This window comes from Melitaea cinxia, chromosome 3 (genome assembly GCF_905220565.1).
Source record: "Melitaea cinxia chromosome 3, ilMelCinx1.1, whole genome shotgun sequence".
NCBI classification, from domain to species: Eukaryota; Metazoa; Arthropoda; class Insecta; order Lepidoptera; family Nymphalidae; genus Melitaea; species Melitaea cinxia.
In genome coordinates this window covers 368383-392279 of record NC_059396.1, presented here as the reverse complement: position 1 = coordinate 392279, position 23897 = coordinate 368383, and positions in this window count along the sequence as shown.

The following is a 23897-nucleotide window of genomic DNA, read 5'->3' as shown; positions in this document are numbered from 1 at the left end:
TGAGAAGCTAGTGTGTGTACCTATCCGTCAAGTCCGTCATCATGTGCCACTCAAAAGTTGAGACATTTACAGCATATCAGGGCGCACATATCCTCTATGAATGTGTTGTTGATCGTTTCTACAAAAAATGTCACGAGAGCTGGATGAACAGCACTTTGCGAGATGAAATCATTCGCCAATCTGTGAGCCGTCGGTTCCGTGAAGCACGTGAACGAGGAGCCCGTCAATATGAGTCTGGAGCTGGACCGAACGTCTAATCGTCGATCGTCGAGTCGTGAGTGTGTAACTAATATATCAATAACTAATAGTGAAGTGAAAGGTCATTAAAGTGTTTTTTTTTTTTAATTATTATTTAACGCTAATAGTACCGCGTTTACAGTGTGTATATCGTAATATTTCTACCACTATATTTTTATTAATACTTTATATTATTATTAATTACTTTAGAAGAATATATTTTGTACCCTTAATTCTTTAGATTCTTAATTTAGATATTATAATAAGGAGTTTAATTTGTTAAATTGTTTCGAACTTATAGAATAAATAAATGGATATTTTAGTTTAAGTAATGGCTAATAGGTTAAAAATATATATATACAGAATTACAAATATTGAGAGAAGCTATATGTAAACTAGGACCGTTAAGGAGAGTAGAACAAGTTGGTTAGTATAATTTAGTAGATCAATTATAATTATGACGAATATTAAAAATATAATATGCGAATTTAATTGAAAATGTATGTTTAAGTATACAGAAGTTGTATCGTAAAATTTATTCTTACGCCCCTATCGTAAGCACCAATAAGGACAGCATAATGGCGAAATTTGACCTTAAAACTGCCGTGAGCTTAATTCCGGTGATGGATGGTTCTGAGGATATGACAAAACGAATGATAGATTCTATAGATTTGTATAGTACTATGATTGAACCGACAGAACAGAGTTCTCTTATCAATTTTGTTTTAAAAACACGTTTAACAGAAAGTGCAAAGTTGCGATTAGAAAAAACTTACACAAGTTATTCAAGTTTAATTACTGATATTAGAAAACATCTTCTTACAACAAAATCTAGTACAGCCTTGCACTCTCAGTTACTTACTTGTAACCAAGGATCGCGATCTATTGAAGAGTACGGTAAGTCGTTAGAGGAGCTATTTACGCAATTGACTGTATCGCAGGCGGATGGTAATACGTCAGCATATAATATATTAAAGCCACTAAACGAAAAGCTAGCGGTTCATCGTTTCGCAGACGGTTTGCGTAACAAAAATTTGAGTTTGATTTTGACAGCACGCAACTACGACTCTCTCAAGGACGTTATTCAAGCTGCAAAAGAGGAAGAGCTGTCTTTAAATCGCAGTGAGCCGAGGGAGTCCATGTTTTACGCTCGTCGAGTGGGTCGAGGAAATTTAAACCAGGTAAGGTACTTATCTTACAATCAGCGAGGTCGAGGTCGCGCAGCACAGAGAGGTAACCGTGCATATTTTAATAATTACTCGACGCGCAGTCCTTTTGGTCAGAGTAGGATCTCTCAAAATTCTTCTAATTGTTTCCAAAATTACTCAAGGTCAAACAATCCTCATGGACAAAGACCTTTTTTTGGACAAAGGCCCAGAGGTGATAAATTCTACCGATCACGTGGATCTTCGACTAGAGGCCACAACGTGCACTATTTACATTACCAAGAGCAAGATCAAGTAGCTGATAGCAATAATACTACCGAAAACCAGTTTTTTCGATCCTAAATTTATAAATGCATTTACAAATAGCAATAGTATAGATACAATAGTAAACAGTTTACATTTCAAATGGATGGTCGACACCGGAGCGTCTTTATCAGTCGTGAAATATGAGGCGGTACGGCATCTAGCTATAATTAATGATGTTCAAGAAATTAAAGGAATAGGTGGTACAATTATAACAAAAGGTTTTATTAATTTGAAAGTTTGCATGCAAAATGTAGGGTTTATTCACACTTTTTATGTTATTGAAAATATGAATTTCCCGGAACATGGTATTTTAGGCCGCGACTTTTTACGAAAATATAATGCTATTGTAAATTATGAAACTAATACCGTAACTTTAAAATTAAATTCAGAAACAATAACTATTCCCATGGATACAGGTTATGTAGGAAAAAATTATTACATAGATATTCCGCCACGTTGCGAGAAATTTTATTTTGTGAATACTAACTTCAAGGACGACTGTGTTGTATTTCCGAAACAGTTATGCGATGGAGTTTTTATAGCGGGTAGTATAAGTAAGCCAAAAAATGAAAAACTTAGAATACAAATATTAAATTGTAGAGATGAAACCATACGTTTAAGTTACTTTAATCCGGAAGTAGAACAATTATCAGAATACGTAATTTGTAACTATGAAAAGTATGAAAGTGATGGGAATCGAGTGCGAAGAATGTTTGAAGAGTTAAACTTAGATTCGTTAAATTTAGAAGAAAGAAAATGTATAGAAAATATATGTGCGAAATATTCGGATATTTTTCAATTGAACGGCGATAAATTGTCAGCCACAAATATTTACTCACATACTATACATTTAAAAAATAATGACCCGGTATATACCAAGCCCTATCGGTTGCCTTATGCTCAGAGAGAAGAAATTGAGTGTCAAGTACAAAAAATGCTTAAAAGCGATATAATTGAGCCCGCAGCTAGCGAATGGTCGAGCCCAGTGTTACTAGTGCCTAAGAAAGATAATGGTAAGGAGAAAAAATGGAGGTTAGTGATCGATTTTAGGAAACTTAACGACCGCATAATAGACGACAAATTTCCACTGCCCAATATATCCGACATATTAGATGCTTTGTCTGGTTCAATGTACTTTACACATCTTGACTTATATCAATCATATTATCAACTTACGTTAGATCCAGAAAGCCGAAAATATACTGCATTCACCACCCACACGGGACAATACCAAATGAAACGTATGCCTATGGGGTTAAAAACAAGTCCCAATGCCTTTTCTAGAGCTATGACAGTAGCGATGTCTGGTTTAAATTATGAAAAATGTCTCATTTATTTGGATGATTTAGTATGTTTCGGACGAAATTTACACCAACATAATCAAAATTTAATCGCAATATTTGAACGACTCCGAAAAGTTAATTTAAAATTAAATCCGGCGAAATGTGTTTTCCTACAAAAAGAGTTACTTTATCTCGGACATATAGTTTCATCTGACGGGATTCGACCCGACCCAAATAAGTCAAAAATAATAGAAAATTATCCCATTCCAAAATCAGCAGAAGAAGTAAAACGATTCATAGCATTTGCTAACTATTATAGAAAATTTATACCACAATTCGCTAAGTTATGTATACCTTTAAATAAGCTTACGCGCAAAAATGTAATTTTCTCGTGGGACACAAATTGCCAAGAAGCTTTTATTAAAATAAAAGAATTATTAATATCACCACCTTTGTTGCAATATCCCATACTAAACAATGACAACATATTCATATTACAGACTGACGCTTCTGGATATGCAATAGGATCCGTTTTATGTAACCAAGACCGCCGACCGGTGGCTTTTGCAAGTCGCACGCTTAATAAAGCTGAATGTAATTACCCGACAGTAGAAAAAGAGTTGTTATCTATTGTATGGTCTATTAAATACTTTCGGCCATATCTATACGGGAGAAAATTTATAATTGAAACCGACCACAAACCTTTAATATCGCTTTTTAGTATGACAAATCCATCTAGTCGTTTGATGAAGTTTAGATTACAGCTGGAAGAGTATGACTTTATAATAGAGTATGTAAGAGGACGTGATAACGTAGCTGCAGACGCGTTATCTCGTATAAGAGTGACAAGTGACGAATTGAAAGATTTACAGGCTAACATTAGGATGATGGTAATGACTAGGGCAATGCGTAATAGAGCAAATAAAGCAATAACGCAAAATCAATCGGATGATGAGGCTTCAAATTACGATTGGTCTGATCAACCAAGAGTGGTAGAAGTTCTCAGAAAACCGAAGGATTATGTGGAGTTAAAGTTTGGTAGTAAGACAGAGTGGCAGAAGTGTAAAAGTGGCGTGACAGAAGAAAACAAGTATTTTGCGTATTTACCAAATGAAAAAATATTATTTGTAAAACCAGAGGCTCGATCACAATGTACACGACGTGTCTTTGCGAGGGATCTGTGTTTAATTAGTAAAAAATTAAAAATAAATAATTTATATATTGTACGTACAAATGAAAATAAAGAAATTATAAAGAAGTTAAGTAAATGTATAAATGAAAGTAAAGAATGGTCCGGACTAAGATTACATGTAATACAAGGTGTAAGAAAAATAATATCAAATGACGACAAACGCGTTATCTTGAATGACTATCACTTGTTGGCCACAAGTGGACATGCTGGAATTCGACGTATGATTAATAATATTAGACAGAAATATTTTTGGACAGGATTAGAAAAGGATGTGACGGAGTTTGTACGAAAATGTGATCAATGCCAACGGCAAAAGCATTTTAAGTACATTAAAGAACCCATGGTGATTACCGAGACCAGTGGGTCATCATTTGATCGTATACTTGTAGATTTAGTAGGTCCTTTAGATAGAGATTTATATAACTATACTTATATACTTACTGTTCAGTGCAATTTAACGAAATTTATACAGGCTTATCCGCTCGAAAACAAGGAAACAAATACCGTAGCATCAACATTGGTAAGTAAATTTATTTTACAGCATGGCATACCTCGAGAAATTCTAAGTGACAGAGGCACCGAGTTCGTTTCGCAAACAATGCATGAGGTTTGTAAAATTTTAAATATCAAACCTATGTTTTCCACCCCTTATCACCACGAAACAATAGGATCTTTAGAAAATAATCATAAACATTTAATATCATTTCTCAGAATTCAGACTAAAAATGAACCACGCGAGTGGAGTACATGGCTACCATATTGGTGTTTTGCCTATAACACTACAGTACATAGTGAAACCAAATATACTCCATATGAATTAGTTTATGGAAAACCTTGTAACATCCCTAGCAACTTAGTAAACTCTTTAGAGCCATTATATAATTATTCAAGTTATCCTCACGAACTTAAGTTTCGCTTACAAAAGTCTCAAATGCAAGCGAGAGAAAATTTATCTAAATCTAAGGATATGCGAAAATTAAGATATGATGGTTATGTTAATCCTATCTCATACAAAAAAGGGGATTTTGTTTTAATAAGAAATGAAAATAGAAAAAAGTTTGATCCTCTTTATATCGGACCATATTTAGTTGTTAAGGAAATTAACCCTAATGTAATAATTTTATACAAAGGTGCAGAGAAAACTGTACATAAAAACAACACTAAGTTGTATTATAATTAAGCATATATTATATTTCTTTCCTTTACTTAGTACTTATTTAGATAAGTGGTACCTATAAGTTAATCAACCTATGTACCGACGCTTTTTATTAAAAAAAAAAAAATACTAATGTAACTTTACTTAATTTTTTTTTGTTTATCATTTAAGCTTTTGTTTCTTTAAAACTAAAAAAAAAATACAATTATTGTATTATTGTATTTTTTTTTTTCTTTTTTTGGTTGGGCGTGTAGTATAGTAGTATACGTATAAGTAAGTTGTATACGTTCTAAGTCTGTAGTATAGGTATGTTGTATACCTTATAAGCCTTATATTTAAATGTCAGTAATAAACATGCAGTTTTGCTATGAACACGTCTTTTTAAATTAACACTCCTCAGTCCCATCCGTACAAATAGCCACACACCAGTGCTATGACCGTTGCGCCAACGCGTTTTCTTGTTAGCTTAACTTAATAAAAAAAGGCCTTAAGCTTAGATACGACATGTAAATGTTATCAACGATTTGAGTTGAAAATATTGTAATAATTGAAATGAAAAGATTATAATTCTTAAGTAATCTTTACAAAAAAATAGAGTACAATTTTATTTTATATGGACAAATAAAAAATTTCGATTTGACAGCTCTACAAACTTTTAATTATTTTTAAAAGGTTAACTTTTTAATTGAAGGTAGATAAAGAAATCTCGAGACAAACGTTCAAGAGATTTTGTTTTTAATTAAGACAAGTTAACGGGGATTTTTTCGTTTCTTTATTTAAACAGAAACTGTTCACAATTAAAACTAAGAAACGGCCGCCGGTCCACTCTAAAGAAACAAATAACATAATTAAAAATTAAAAGTTTTGATATTGCTATATAAAATAAATTAAAGCTACAAGCAATTTAGTTTGTCTGTTGAAAATAATTAGCGGAAAACTTTATAACTATCACTTATAAAAATTGTAATTTTCATCCAGATTTTGAAGTTATCAGAGATAAAAGTTCTAGAGACAGGTTCGTGACACTTAGCTTATTATAATTCAGTTAATCATCAAAAAGATTTTTTTATAGTTTAAAATGGTTATTGAAAACTGTATAACGTATGAAATGTATATTTATTTTATTTTATTCGTGTTATAAATAATTATTACAACACTAACTCAAGATAAAAAAAAAAATGCAATAACATAAGTCAATCAAGTTTCTACAAACGATAATTATAGACTCGAGTGAGTTAACTATTTGAGTTAAGAGTTGTAGATTATATCTAATCTACTGTCTTTACTAATTATAATCCTCAATCAAATCAAACGATTACATTTATTTTATCAACCAAAGTTAATTATTAAGAAGAAATAACGTCTAATATAGGATAATTCTTGAAAGTCACAGGTGCTCCAAGATGCCTCCAACTACTTTTACACTCTTTCAATTACTTGCAAATCTCTATCCTATCAAAGGAAAAACTTTGTAAAATGACAGTTTTGCAGGCTCTAGCGCGTGATAAATTATGCTTAGCTTCGATTGTATTCTTATTTCTATCTCGTATACAATCTCACTTACTAAATGGAAATTTATTGTTAAAACAACAATAGTTATGGTATTGGAATGCTATAACTATCTTTTCTTGTTAGACAAGATCTATTAAATGTAATCCGATCTCCTTTAGTTCAAGATTGATGATTCGAAAGACACCTAAACACCTGTTTTTGTCTGGTACCTATGTTTAAATAATATTGTTTATTGATTGATTACTAGACGTCATGGCTTCAATCATTTTTTGCTTGCAAACGAAAAAAAAAAAACCGATTTCATTTTACATAATATAAAAAGTCAATTAAAAACGCATTATTAGCAATAACTCCAAATGTGCTCGTCAAGTCTCGACCAAATTAAGCTTTAAGTAATTTATTAAGCTTTAGATAAAAATACGCATAAAAATACAGTCAAATTAAGAACCTCCTCCTTTTTTTGAAGTCAGTTAAAACGACTCGTCTTGTCACTTTCTTGATATAGGAAGTAGACTGGAGCTTTAATATTATAAGTAGATAGGTATGGATGCAAGTCAAGGAATAGTGTTGTGTCCTTTATACAACACTAGCTGTACGCTTTTTTTTTATCTTCCTACCAACTCAGAAACCTTTGTGAGCTCATGCACAACACTTTGCTGAAGAACTTGACATGATCAAATGCATAGTTTACGATTCTATAAGGACATACAGACAAACATTCATTTTTATACATATAGATACCTAATTGTTATTTTCATCGCTAGAGATCATCACCATAAACGCGTGCGAACGCTGCTAATCATCTATAAGAGCGAAGCGCGTTTTTTTTTCGGAGTGTCCAGTGCTGTTGGCCCTAGCGGCCTTGACAGCGTCACCGGGTGGGGTGGCTGAGTATTTAGACCCAGCTGGGAAAGATAAAGTGGAGCCCTTTAAGATGGCTTGCGATGTCTTTCGTCGGGCTTAGGACAAAGTCAGTGTGGTGGGCGAAGGGCCGCCCGGCCAGTACCGCCGCAACTGCTATGTGCCTGAATATTAAATCTGTAATATCTTCGAAAATATTCATATAGATTACATGCTGTAAAAGACAGTATTGATCTATATTAAATGCACAATGTGTTTAAGGTACTTACTTGGATAAGGATTAATGCTGTATTGCTTAAAATCATTTCTTAAATAAGCCATTATTTCTCGAAAAAGTAAAGGATAAAAAATGGTTATTGTGGGTTATCCCTAAGAGATAGACATATACCATCGCGGACTTTTTTGTAGAAATTTTTTAAGATATACAACTGCATTACATTATTTTGATCTATCTCATATGGTTCAGCCAGCGTTTGCAATGTAAGCGCAAAAAAATGTGTTTATTTACGACATCACATTAGAAACCTCAAAAATTGTCAGTGTTCCTCTACTATATTATGCATGTACTATACATATAAACCTTCCTCTTGAATCGAACTAACTATTTAAGAAAACCGGATCAAAATCCGTTGCGTAGTTTTAAAGTTCTAAGCATACATAGGGAAAGACAGACAGCGGGAAGCAACTTTGTTTTATAATAATTACTACCTGACCACGCAGACGTTGTTTTGCCATATATCTTATTAACCCCCTTTATCCCCTCCCCCCTACAACTTAGGGCTATGAAAAATAGATGTTATTCGATTCTCAGACCTACCCGATATGCACACAAAATTTCATGAGAATCGGTCAAGCCGTTTCGGAGGAGTTTAACTACAAACACCGTGACACGAGAATTTTATATATTAGAATTATGTAATGATGAACAGAACGAAAACTCATAACTCATTTACTATAGATGGCTCAAGACGTGCTCAAAGTCTGTCAATTTGTGTGATGATCAATCATATTTAGAAGACAAATTATTGTCGTTTGACATGTTTTGGATTCATCATAAATGATGATGTGTCTCATAATCATCCAACTTAGGGGTTGAAAATTAATCTTAATTGTATAAAGTTATCAGCAACAGCGTTGTGGTACTTCCGAGTATTGTGGTACTCAAGCTTCGCCCAGGGTAATGCAAACCACCTCAAATTAAAGGGGTCAACAACCAATATTAGTGTAAGTATAAACTTTATGTAATGAGGGAAGTTACATTCTAAGTCTTTTAATGTGTGTACAATTCTCTACAAATCTCAATTACTTTATTTTCTATTTAATTAACAAATTAAAACCTTCTGCTCAATTTTAAATTGGAATACGTAACTGTAATTATGTCTTAAAGGACATTTGAAATAAATACGTGTGCGTAGCCGCTGTGCAGCGCTGAGTTGAATTTATCTTCAAATTAGCTTAAACTCTTTGTAGGACAAACTTTAATTTAGCAGCCTTAAAATATTGTGCTTTATGCTTAAATACAATATCATCGTAAAAATTTCAAAGCCCAGTGCCGCAAATAAAGACTAAAAGCGAAAAAAAAATCAGGTCTATAAATCCAAAGATAAACCTAAAAACTAGTCTAATTAGGGTTCATTTCAAGACAGCTTAAGATTTTTCAACTTAATTTACAATTTCATTTCATTAACAGCGAGAAAACTCGTAAAATGCATTATCGAATAGTACATTTTTCAATTACATTCATCAGATAATACATTTTTAATTGTTATTGCCTTTTCTGCTATTTTTTTTTATTCTTCTTCTTCTTAAAGTACCTCTAAAGACTAGCAAAGGATGATAATACCGTCTGTACAATCCCACTGCTGGAAATAGGCTTCTCCATGTAGGAAAGGAATTGGAGCTTAATCCGCGATGCTGCTCCACTGGCGCGTAAATTTCCTTTAACGAGTGACGATCGCTATCAGGTGCTTTTGATAGCACCCGGAAATGACAAATTAACGTGCTCTTCAAGGCACATGAGCAGACCAACAAGAAAGAAGCGAAGGTTGAGCAATATTTAAAAGAAAACTTTACATCTTAGAAAGAATAAGCCATAATAATATTATACGCCTGTTTAAAACATACATTACAATGGAAATATTCACTAAAGCAATGGTAAAAAAATATCACTATTTATTTTAAAAATGAAAACGTTCAGACCTTTATCTATTCGGTAATCTGATAGTAACGTTGTTACAAATTTTATCTCTATTGTTGTTTCCAGTTCGCTCGGCAATAGACGATGGAGCGAGACGTGAGTGGAATGTGTTACCAGCTCTCATAACAGGCTCAGAAAAAACTATTTGTGTACGGAAACACTGTGCAAACATCTTTAGATTTGTAAACACAAAATTATATTGGATATTAATATCGCTAATATTAGATATATACGTATATACTCGGATGTGTTGATTCACCAAACTTACCAAGTCATAAATGATTTCCCGCATAAAATTGTTTTTCTCACCCTTATTTAATAAATTTTAGCTTATTCGATTCCCGCACATGACAAACATTTGTATTTGCCGTATAGATGTTTTTTGTGGTATGGGTGATTGTGCAGTCCTGTGGGTCTCACCACCATGCCCCGGAGAGCACATTAAGCCGTCGGTCCCGGTTGTTATCATGTACACCTGATAGCGATCATTACTCATAGTAGGGAATATATCCACTGATCATAAGTGGGATGAACAAAAAGTGGGATATTACAGGCTGAAGCATTAAATTAAAACACCACAAGCATAAATGTATATAAATAACAGGAGATGCAGAAACATAAAAATTTCAATGAATTGAATGTCTAATTTTTCCCTAAAAGCTATGACAAAATTTCGTGTATCGACTACCGTAACTGAACCGTGAACTGAATCTTAAAATTGCATGTTCGCGGTATTGTAGTAAAAGCGATGAAATGTAACAGTTGCAATACAGTTGGATATTATTGTGTGAAATGCATTTCCGAAGGCTTACACAAACTAAATTCAAACTAAAAAGAAGCAAAGTTTTGCATAAATACAAATATTCTACTCCGACTGAGGCACAATAGACCTGAAGGCAAAAACAAAAGTATGAATTAAAAAAAAAGCGTGCGTGTCAGCTCCGACGCACGACCGGAGTTTACTCCTTCAGATCGACTGTCTAAATAGGCACAAAAAAGCTTTTACTAGAAAAAGATTAATCTCATATCAAATGGTAAATAAACGAATCAAATAACGCCTTATATCGGCTGTAGATAGCGTTATTAGAAAACGTGGTAGCGCAATCTATCGGAACAATATTCCCTATTTGATTCCGATAGATGGCGTTAACAAAAACGTAACGATGACATTTGTTCAGTAGATTTTACTCCTCATATTTTTTCATACCGAGGGCCTTATATGAAAATTGACACTCAAGGAGTCACTCCAAAAAAAAAATACAACAGAAAAAGATGAAAATTGATAAGTATAAGAATAAAATACACATATCAAGAAAAGACAAATTAGAGCAATTAATAAAAACCACGCGAAATGATAACATCTGCAAGCCATTGTTATCGCCCTACACAGAGACGTCACACGGCGGTTTATTTATGTGTTTCTAAGGCTTACCATAACTCTTACTGGAGAATCCGTCCGAATCATAATTGATTTAGTGACCATTACCGATTAAACGCCTGTTACTTTCTTCGTTGACCATGATTTGTTGGTTATAGGTATTACTACTACCCACCGTCACCTTCCGTTCAGTATTACTACTTTTGTCTGAGGCTCTGTTTGGTAATTCTTGATTCATTGACATTTTTGGAGCAAGAATCATTACTTACTATTTATAATTATTATTAACTATAAAACAAAGTTACTTCCCGCTGTTTGTATGCTTAGATCTTTAAAACTACGCAACGGATTTTGATGTAGTTTTCTTAAATAAATAGTGTTTCCAGAGACAGGTTTATGTATATAATATATGCATAAAATAGTAGAGGAACACTGTTAGTTTTTACAACCGTGTGAAGCCGGGGCGTGTCGCTAGTTTGCTTATAATTATATCGGTTAAGATCTTCAGCTATACATATATGTAACAAGCATAATCGCCGTCTATGTTGTATATTTGTGTAGTTTTTATATGTAAAAGACAATCATTAAGTACATAATATGCTCACAGATCCTCACTAACTTTCGTGTTTATTACATCAATTTAAAATTAATTCTTTGATTGGTTGATTTAATTAAAAAACTTAATCAAAATTTAACACAAAAAGTACGAGTCGAAATCCAAAATAAATTGGTCAGTACATCCAACGTTATAAACTAAAACCCAACAATGACAAAAAAAATACAGACTAAAAAGATATTAAGCAATATTTCAATATCGATCTCTCAATTACGAATGATAGCAATCCAAAAATAATGTGATGCAAGTTATTTTACCTAAATTAGTAGAGGTATAATCATTAAAAAAAATACAGTCGAATTGAGAACCTCCTCCTTTTTTGGAAGTCGGTTAAAAAAAGAAACGTACCTTCGCTATGAAGTGCTACAATAATCTAGATACGTGAAACAAAAATTTTATACCCCTTTATACGAAAATTACGCGGATGGAGGATTATGAAATTTCACACACTAATATTTTGATATAAGGAAGGAGTGCAGAATACTAATATTATTTTAAAACTGTGCATAAAAAAATATTAAATCATTAAAAAAAAAACATTACACACACCACTATGTATTTGACACACACACGCATGTGCACATTTTTTTGTTTATTATTATAAAAGTATAATCCTTGACAACAGAACCCTAATCATGTTCGAACTTATAATTTAAATTTGTCATGGTCGAATTTCGATCACTGTGAACAGCAACGCGCTCGTAATGATTCTAATGAAGGCTAAATTAAATACTTACGTTTATTTCTGGTACTAAACAAGAAAACGGAACCCAGAACAGCAAGTGTGAAGTTTAAAACAATCCATTGTTTACTTTCCCGAAGTTGAGCGAGTATCAAAGAAAAAAGTATGCAAAGTTTCAATTTGCTTAAAAACTAAAAGTTTTCGATAAATCGCCTTACAACGTCCCGTCTAGTTAAACTTCGTCCGCTCTCGAGCAGCCACTTTTTAACTGGAGGCGAACGAGAAAAAAAAATCTTTAAACAAACAATAGAACGCAAAATAGTTGACGTTTTAATTCAGACGAGCGAAAGTTGCCAGTATCCATTAATTTGGATTTTTCCATTCCTTTCATTAAAACTCGAACTCAACCCAATTATAATGGAGTAAAACGCGAGAGTTTAATAAAATAGCCGTTTGAATCAACGAGTTTTATTTCGTTCACTCGCTTAGGATTAGAGCAATTTGACTAGGTTCTTAGCGCAGTTTGCAGTTACCCTGCTTTCTGCTTTGGTGGGTTTGGGTGCAAAAAATACTGTACCGATTTTAATGAAACTTAGTGCGTAGATAGCTTGATATCGAGAATTATACACAGAAATTACGCGGATGAAACCGCGTGGCTAGTGCATATTTTTATATATTTACTAGCTGACTCGGCAAACGTTGTCTTGCCGCTAAACGCTATTTAAAAGTAGGGGTTGGGGGTAGAAGGGTGAAAATTTAGGCATGTATGTATTTTTCAACGCCAAATCATAATAAAATAAAAATAAAATAATTTATCTAAAAATTTAAAAAAAATTAGGGATGGACTACCTTAACATTTAGGGGGATGAAAAATAGATGATGTTCGCATCTCAGCCCTACCCAATATGCACACAAAATTTCATGAGAATCGGTCAAGCCGTTTCAGAGGAGTTTAACTACAAACACCGCGACACGAGAATTTTATATATTAGAAGATATTTATTCATTTAACTTTTAATTCTTATGAACGACTACAAATGTACACGAAAACGCTTGCAAAATTAATTTAGTTACATTATTTTACGACCTTTTTGCTTCTCCTAAATTAATTTTAGTTCAAAAGAGTGAAGGATCGTCGTGTTCAGTCTTGACTATTAGAATCATTCAGCTAATAAAAGTTCCTAATGGCTTAAATAAGTTAAGCGATTCAAATGAAGGATCACATCAAAGGGCTGTAACCGAGCAATTAAATTATGATACAAACTGCCCTGTATTTAAAATTGAGTTATCGAGTGCGAGCATGAGTGATTGGACGAAGTTGAAATCCGTCCAATTTATTTAATGATACCAAATTTAATTTTAAGGGTGAACCTTTAACAGTTGATAGAAGCAGAATTAACTTTCAGTATTTAATACTCAAAGCATCTTAATTTCGACTTTATCGAGAATATCTTTTTCAAACACCTTGCCTGCCACCCTATCAAAAGTTTTTAAAATATTACATACTTTACTAAACACGAATATAAAATGCTTACAAAACAGGGCTGGTCATTCTTAAGAAAAAATATAAAATATTAACATCCAGTTCTATTCGAGGTAGGTATGCAGAAAATAATAATTGGGTTATACATTTTTTATTATGAATTTTTTATCGATAAAACTCAAAAAAAGTATTTTACAAAATTATCTTAATACCTTTATATTATTTACAATTATTTTTAAAAATGTATAATAATTATCGAATGAGTTACGATTGTTGCAGCCGCAGATGCCAAAAAAAGCAATTTACTTATAATAATTAATTAATTTAAATTATAATTAAACTTATAACTAAAGAGAGGTGATTCCCTACTGATGTTAAGTAGAAGAATGATTTAATAAAACGAACTTGAAGAAAGGTTTGCACGGTGTGGCCGTCCGAAATGATGTTGAAATCTTTCACGTGTGCCGTACAGAAAAAAATAAGGCTGTGGGCACACCTGGGTTTCTTATATTCAAATATATTGTTTAATTATCTTCGTATGAAGTTAAGTCGGAGGCACACTGATACCGTGGAGTTAGGCTAGTGTAACAAATGACATAATAATAATAGCAAACTGCAATAATAATAACAGTCATCACGTTACTATACATTAGACACGGTATAGCTATCACCCATAGACTATATATACATAAATATCTTACGCTTTATTAATCTTACGGACGTTTTTTGCCGACTAAGGTACTCCTCCACAATGCCCAATAAGGAACTTTGTTCCAAAATAATTTTTACTTTTAATAACTATTCAATTAGAATAAACCATTTTCAGAATTTGTGACAAGTAGGACCTTTTTATTCAGTAAAATGTATTTGTATTATACTAATTTTTTATATATTTATATATGTAATATTTCTATGTATATTAATAAAAAAAATATGTAGCTATACCAGTCGGCTGTTACCTATAACACAAGCATTAAGTTGCTTTTTTTTTTTTGATATCGTAGGGTAACCCATTTTCGGGTGATCCAGGATGCCCGGGTAGGCATTCCTAGACCGTATGTCGGCTTAGCACTTGGGGGTGCACTACCGATCAAAACCCCTGCGGGAGCCTTCAGCCGCTTTAATTGGAGGGTCCCGGATCTGCAGGCAACAGGATCCCTCCAGCGACAGGCTGGCCTCGGCGAAAAGACCAGACTTCTCCTCCATGGGACTGTCCGGCTCACCTCTGAACAATCCCGACGACGCCATGTCTAGCAGGACCGGGTTCCCATCCCGGCCCGACATGACCACAGGGGCGTTACTGGAAACGCATTAAGTAGCGCCTCCTACGCACCCCCGTTCGTCGCCTGCGGACGGAGGCCTCGTCGGCGGCCCCCTCCCTCATACGCTAAGCATTAAGTTACTTACTTTAGGAACAGACGACCGTGTGTTATATGCTTCAGCCTGTAATATCCCACTACTGGGCATAGGCCTCTTTCCCCATTACGCTTCAGGAAGGAGAAGGATCAGAGCTTAATCCACCACGCTGCTCCAATGCGGGTTGGCGGATATATTCTCTACTATGAGTAACGATCGCTATCTGGTGTACATGATAACAACCGGGACCGACGGCTTAACGTGCTATCCGAGGCACTGTGGAGAGACCTACAAGGACTGCACAATATATATTATGCATGTATGTTATAAGATATTTATTATTATTATTATTATTAATTTTACTAAACTAAAATCTACTATAAACTATCTATACATACACGTCAGTGCTCTTCAAACTTTATTCCTTAATGCTAACAAGTCATGCTTATAGCGTAAAGTTACTTAGGCTTATATAAATAAAATTTTACATTTACATTTGATTGAGTTAAGTTTTGGAAAACAATCACTTAATAATCCAAATTAAGATTCCCAAAGGGATTAAATGAAAGCATTAGCGAAGAAAAAACCCTGGCGTTGTTTTTTATATTGGTTTTCCTCTTAATGGTTCTGTGTTAATCTGTATCGTATTAACTGCCAAAGCGATTCGCTTTTAGTGGATTTTATTGTTTCATCATTTGGTTAGAAAAGTAAAATATCATGGAATGATTTTTATTAAGAATTTTCATAGTCGCGGATTAATTTAACAGATTTAGAATTAAAATTTAAGAATGTTTGCTGGTAAACAAAAAAAAACGACTTCAATTACATGGTAATACAACGTAGGATATTAAGATTATAGACGGAACAATAGTCTACGCGTATTCAAAAATTACTCAAAAAGTTGTATCAGATCTCGATTAAATTTAAAAAGAATGACGTGACAAGCACCACCTTTCGATTAAAAAAGAATTATCGAAACCGGTCCACCCAGTAAAAAGTTCTGAGGCCACATACATTTAAAAAAATATAGTCGAATCGAGAACTTCCTCCTTTTATAAGTTGGTTAAAAATAGTAACTCAAACTTTACAAGAACGAAATTCTAGATACCAGATGTTTATGGCATAAGTATTACGATCATGTTCGTATAACTAGACGAGGTAATTCTCGTACAATTCATGATCAAACCACAAAACCGTAGCATTTCCTTCGTACATTTGTGTTTATTGCCAGTTACAACATGCATTACCTCAGGAGAATAGATGGTTTTAGGTTAATGCACTCTTCACCCAAGTCTTTGGTTAACATCAGCTATGGTTGCATAGTTTTAGGAAGAAAGTAAATCATATATTAATAATCTATAAATAATTTAATAATATATAAATAATTCAAAGATAAATAATCTACAGTTAATGTCAAAAATATTGCATAAAAACCACATTAATATTTACACATGTTTGGACTATACAAATGTTAACTCTGTACAACTTCAACACCATGTTCTTGCAAATAAACAATTATTATTATTATTATTATTATTATCAGAGAAAATTGTCGTTGTGCAAATGAAAACAATCGTCATAATCGTGTTTGCTCACAAACTAAAAAAAACAGATTTGCATTACATCGACAAGTAATACAACGTAAGTAGGTAGACGATAAAATAGTCAAGTTTGAATATTTTAAAGCGTTGATTAAGCTATCTCTATCTATATCTAGGATTGGGGATTGGCTCCTGGGAGGGTTGGGGATTGGGTCGGCAACGCGCTTGCGATGCTTCTGGTGTTGCAGGTGTCTATAAGTTACGGTAATCGCTTACCATCAGGTGAGCCGTATGCTTGTTTGCTGACCTAGTGACATAAAAAATAAAAAAAATAAGATCTGGGCTTAAACCACCACGCGTTACTCATAGCACGGAATATCAACAACATCAACCTGCAGTATAGCAGCGTATTGAATGAAGATACCTGGAGAAAAATACCGATGCTAAGGGATAATATAGGATTAATCGTTACATTTATAGTATTGCTGATGGTCACTCGGGTTTCAATTTGTAGGGTGAAAATGACATTAAAATTTAACCTAAAAACAAGAAGCTGTGGTAATTATTATAAACTGTCCTTATTTGTCAGTCTTCCATATATTAAGTAGATTAAGCTTCAATTGCATAATCAAAGCGCAATTATTTCAAATTGTTATACGAAGCTGACAGACACAACATTCTCGTTAAAGTCGTTCATGCTCTTCAACTTTTAAGATTTAACCAAAACATGGGACTATTACACCTTCTTTGAACATCATACAAACTCTCATCATCACATCATACAACTTTCTCCTACATGGGGAAAGAGACCTATTACCTATACCTAATATACCACCCAGCAGTGGGATATTACAGGCTGAAGCGTAAGCGTATGGGTAACGATCGCCACTAGGTATTTATGATAAAAACCGGGATCGATAGCTTAACGTGCCCTCGAAGCCAGGTGGAGTCCCATGAGTATTATTAAATGTAAATAAAAGTAAAATAAAAAAACATTAACATATCAAAACATACAGACGACTAAAAGTATTTTAGTAAGCTTTAGACTTTTAAAGGGAATATTTGAAAATATTTCGTCTGAAAGAGCTAAAGTGACAAACATCAACCGGGTTTAAAACGGGTCAAATTGCCCCTTTGACAACTCATAATCGGATTTTTTCGATAGTTCGAACTTCAATAGTTATGTGGATTTACAGAAATTGATCTGAAATATGTTACTAGAAATTCTAAATTCAAATTTTTTTTTTTCTGTTCAGTAATAACTAGATTGAAGTTTCAAAATATTTATAAAATTGGTTTAAATTTTAAATTTCATTTTATGGTATTATAGCCGTGACTAAGTTTTAGGTTACGTCAATTTGGACATGTAATTATAGCAATGTGCTAAATCCAATTATCAGTTGTAATTCCCAACTCATCACAACATTAGCATAAGATTATATAATAAGCAGAGCAAAGTTCATACAATAAGTAATTCTATTGTACAGCACGTGGTATATCATCGATATTCATCATGTTGGAGGGCATCTCGATTTGTCGGCAATTTAGCCATGTTTATCTTCAACCCCGCATTGACACTCGGGCTTTTATCCCCGTCCCCCGTCTTGATCTATTTACTCTGGGACGCGTTAGAATTAGATCCCTTTAAATCATCCGTGCACGCTAAAACGTGTTGACTTAAATAAGATGTATCGTTCACGTCTTAGTTTGTTACATACATTCTTTTGGGTGATGTAGGTTTGTTTTGTGTAAATGGTATGTGGTGGTTTAGTGTTTGTATTTCCTCTGGAGGAATAATTTACTGACTGTTGGGTGGTCGGGCGTGATAATAAAAACTCTTGATTGTATTCCAGTTTATTGTTATAAGACAAATAGACGATAGTTAATTATATATGGAGCGGCAGACATGACACCAAGGACGACAAAAGGCAAAGGACAATAATGTTGCCACTTATAAAATACTATGTAACACTGACATGAACAGGCTTTAACTGTCTTGCTGCAAAAACCAAAAACCTAAGACTTATTCCCCTAATAAATAGAAAATTAAAAAGAAAAGAAGCTGCAAATCATTCACAATAATAATGGACTTTGAGTCTTAGGAATATCTAAGAGGATAATAAGTTACGATCAGTATACGGTATACGTGAAGCAAAAACTTTGTGCCCCTTTTTACGAAAATCTTACAAAATAAAATTTTAATTATTATTTAGAATGAAACTATCACCGATTCCGAATGTATATTCTGCAGAGAAGAATCGGCAAGAAACTCCGCAGTTATTCTACTGTTAGCGAAATATTTTACATCTTTACTTACTCAAACTCCATTTCATCCATAATTCCCCCGTGTCAACGTAACGAAGCTACAAAAGTGTAGCAAAAAATTTAACAGAATCAATTCAGCTGATTCAAGGATAATAAGGTGGGACAGAGTGGTCTTGTAAGAATTTTATTTCTAATAGGATGTGCGGAACACTAAAATGAAATGAACAAAATATTATTCCATGTACACTTGATTCTTCCATGATGATAATTAACCGACTTCCAAAAAAGGAGGAGGTTCTCAATTCGACTGTATTCTTTTTTTATGTAGGTATGTTACATCAGAACTTTTGATCGTGTGGACCGATTTCGACAAATTTTATTTTAATCGAAAGGTGGTGTGTGCCAATTGCCACTTATAGTAAGTTTATTAAAAATTACAAACTCACTTACCAGTGAATAAGGTCCTTTCATTTCATGTAATTAGCATTTTGATTTGCTTTCGTAATTGGATTTATCGATCGCAATTTGTAATTAATATCAAAAAATAATTACATTTGGGGACTACTGAAGTAGTCGCGCAATTTTCCCGGCATATTAAGTTTTGGTTTCATGTCGGCTGTTATTTGCCTGATAACGACTGACTTATAGTAGTGATAGTAGTAGAAATATATCCACCAACCCGCAATAGAACAGTGTGGTGGATTAAGGTCCGACCATTTTCCTACATGTATAAAGAGCTACACACTGCTACACACAGCTTAAATCATCAATTTCAAGCGATTTTTTTTCTATAACTACGGAATCGTAAAGCTTTGGTTGCAATTATTGTAATATTTGAAGCATTATCATTGCGTTTGGTTAGCGTTATATAAGGGAGTAATGGTTTAGAAATTGATCACTTAAATAAAAGGAACTTGTAAAATAACAAATATTATAAACATTTCATTATCGTTAGCTAAAATGAATTAGCTGAAATGACACTACTATAAAATGATATATCGAGACAAATTTATTTTTATATTATCATCACATTATTATCACATCAGCCTACCGCAGTCCACTACTGGACTCCACAAGTTCGAGCTAAAAATGGCGTGAACTCATGTGTTTTGCCCATAGTCACCACGCTTTATATTAAACGGAATTAATAAACAAAGTTCGACTAAAACAAAGAAAAATAAAGGTGTGGACGGACAGAGGTTGATAATACATATAAAATGTGTGATGACGTTATAAGTTAAAAGTAAAGTTTTAAAGGTGAACTTTAATTTTTAAGCTCATTTAAAATAAAATCTTGTTTTATAAAAAAAAATCTACTTTAACTCATTTTTTACTTTTTAGTTATTGCTGGACAGGTTTCTTAGTAACAGACAGGAAATCATAAAAAAACTTGGTCCGCCATTGTTACAAGTCAACATTACTTTGTTTTTTGAGTTACTCTTTCATTTGGTATCAATACTGTGGGTATTCATTCAAAATAACTAGTTCGCCATCTTAGATGTGGACGCCATGTTGGATTTAGAATAACGGCACATAGCTAACCAAATATGCATTGTCATCCAAAGAACGTGTATACAAAATTTCATGTGAATCATATAAAGATATATGCTTCATAGTTGAGTTGTAAGATTCCACTCTAGCAAATATACATACTAAATACATTCCAAGTTAAATAAAAGCTTTTAAAAATTCATGTTTTACAGGATTAAATAGCAATCGGATCTTTCATTTATCTTCATATTCTTGGCGGTTTCTTAACAAGCGCACCAAGAAACCCTTTAAACTAGGAGGTTCGTACGGCTTCACTTACTTGGATTTAAAGATACTGTTATAGAAAAAGCTTTTTAATTTTAAAACGGGGTCAAAGATCATAATTTTCTGCTTTGAAATTTTATGTAAGATTCCATTTGTAAGTTCATAAAAATATTAAAAGTGAAAGAAGCGATTGAAAGTAGTGCCCAAATGAGTTACTTAGTCGTTTCAATTGTACATTTGTCATTTTGTGACTGAATTTACAAAATCAAAATCAAAATAGTGTTAGTCAAATAGAATCGTCATTTTACAAATTAAAATTTGAATTATTTTAAACAGTGCTGTTGATGACAAATGATTTGTAATGTAGATTCTGCAGAGAATAATCAACAAGAAACTCTGCAGTTACCCTTTTAACTTTTAAAAATAATAAATAAACTGTGTTTTGATACGAAATTAGTAAGCCTATATATTCAACGGTATTCTATTATCTTTTTAGTCGACTTTTCTGACAGCTGTTGTAAAAGCAACACAATTTTAAGTAACTTTTACGAGTTTAAGCTTCACATTTCTATATACAGACAAAAACTTGAGCCAAACTATTTCTGATATTAAAAATAAGAAAACCGAAAGGAAACCCTTAACTACGGCCTAAATTTTTTCTCTTGTTTATAAACTGTGTTCTAATGTTAGTAAATATACTATGTCTCATCACTGAGCTAGGGCATAGCAGGAAATAATCAGCTTGACTGGGGAAGCACCTCGACCTTACAGAAAATCATCGCTAAATACTGTTTTCAAGCAGCGTTGTGTCTCTATGGCGGGTAAGGTGACCAGAGCTCCTGGGGGGATTGGGGGTAGGTTCTGCAACAAGCTTGCGATGCTTGTTGTGTTGTAGGCGTCTATAATCGCTTACCACCAGGTGAGCCGTACGCTAGTTTGACGACCTAGTTGTAACAAAATTCAAATAACCTATTCTAATATTTTAGTATCATCATCATCACAGCTGCCTTTCGCAGTCCACTAGTGGACATAGGCCTTCACAAATTCACGCCCAAAATGGCGTGAACTCATGTGTTTTGCCCATAGTCACTACGCTGGCAGGCGGGTTGGTGACCTTTGTCTCATCGAAGACGCTGCTGCCCGTCTTCGGCCTGTGTAATTCAAAAAAAATATATATTTTAGTAGCTACAGCCGAAATAAAGGTTCAAATGTGTTAGCATCCTAATCCCAGCTATTCTTTTATTGGTTTTTTTTTTTGTCAGCTTCCGCTTTCATTCAGTATTCTGCCCCACACACGCGTGACGCGACGCGACGATAGCGTGACAGGACGTGACCAGAATGTGACTCGATTGTTATACAACTATTGTTTCGAATGAGAACGATAGAGTTGTAGGAATCACGTTGTGTTTTAACCTTTCCTAAATAAATAAGACTGGTGAAATTGTGTAGAACATTACCGGGATTTACTGCTTTACTGGAAGTTTATTTAGTGTCGGCTTGAGGTACGGTTCACTTGTAGTTTATTGGGTAGTTATTCCTTAACTTTAAAATAATAGTTTTTAGCAGATTAATTAAATTCATTGAAATACAAAAGAACAATGTATGATAATATCTGTTATTTAAAATTTCATATTTGTAAATTTTAAGTAAATTTTAATATATGAAGGCTACTATCAAAAAAGACACTCGTACAACATAACCAGCCCCATATAAAACATTATCATCCCATTGACTTGAACTTTACTGTGAAAAATTTGATAATCCCATTAAAAGTGTAGTCGTATATTTCAGAAAAGAAAAATCGTACAACATTGCGGCGTTGATAAATGGGTAGTGCACTTGGCCGATTATACCCGGGGCTATATTTTTGCAACGCTTTTCCGGGACACACAAAAACTGCCCCACTTTGTCCAGAGCGCGAGACTATCCCACCAATGCCCCGCTGTAATCTAATTTGCGGGGCACTGCGCCACCGCCGCCGGCGGATCTTTTATTTGAAATGAACAGCGTTCTCGGAATACAAGTTACTTTGATTTCACCGTCGCTTCATGAACTCGCATCTACGTGCATATTTATAATTTTAATGTGAATACTTTTAAGTTGTTTTTGGTTCGTAGACTTAATTGAATATGTAAATTACGCTCACTAGAATTACATATCACATGTGTTATGAAGAGTGGATGGTTCGTACGTGCAACTGTATAATTAATTCTGTTAAAAGCTAAATTTTAGTATTTCAGTAATTATACTGTATTATACAGTATTACTTAATATTTCAGAATGCAAAAAGGGAAATTGACACAGCCTTAAAATATTTGCTACATAGTATTTTTTATGTGTTAAAAAAATTCAAGCTTAGTTCGCTGTTCTACTCTACTATGTATTGGTTGACAATTGACTTAGATCAACGACTGTCAGTATGTTTATAATAACGATATCTATATTTATGGGCTTATGGTTACATAAATTTAAAGATGTTGTGTGTGAATATGTACTCTGATTAAGAACCTAGCCCCGGTGGTCAAGAATTTAAGTCTGGATATGAATAAGACGATAGGATAAAACCATAATTTTATAAAAATCTAGTAAATTATTACATTTATAGATATTATCAGAATTTTAATTATCATCGAAGTGTAAGCAGAAGTAATTAGTTACTTTCATACATCCCTACTAATATTATAAATGTGAATGTAAGTTTGTTTGTTACGCTTTCACGCGAAAACTACTCAACCGATCATCATGAAACTTAGTACACATATTCTTGGAGGTATTAGAAGTAACACAGGATACTTATTATTAAAAAAAATTCAATGCGAGGGAAGCCGCGGGTAAAAGCTAGTATACAAATAAATAAGAGTAATATTTTTAGGAAACCAAAAATATATCAACGTTCCCATTATCTTCTTTT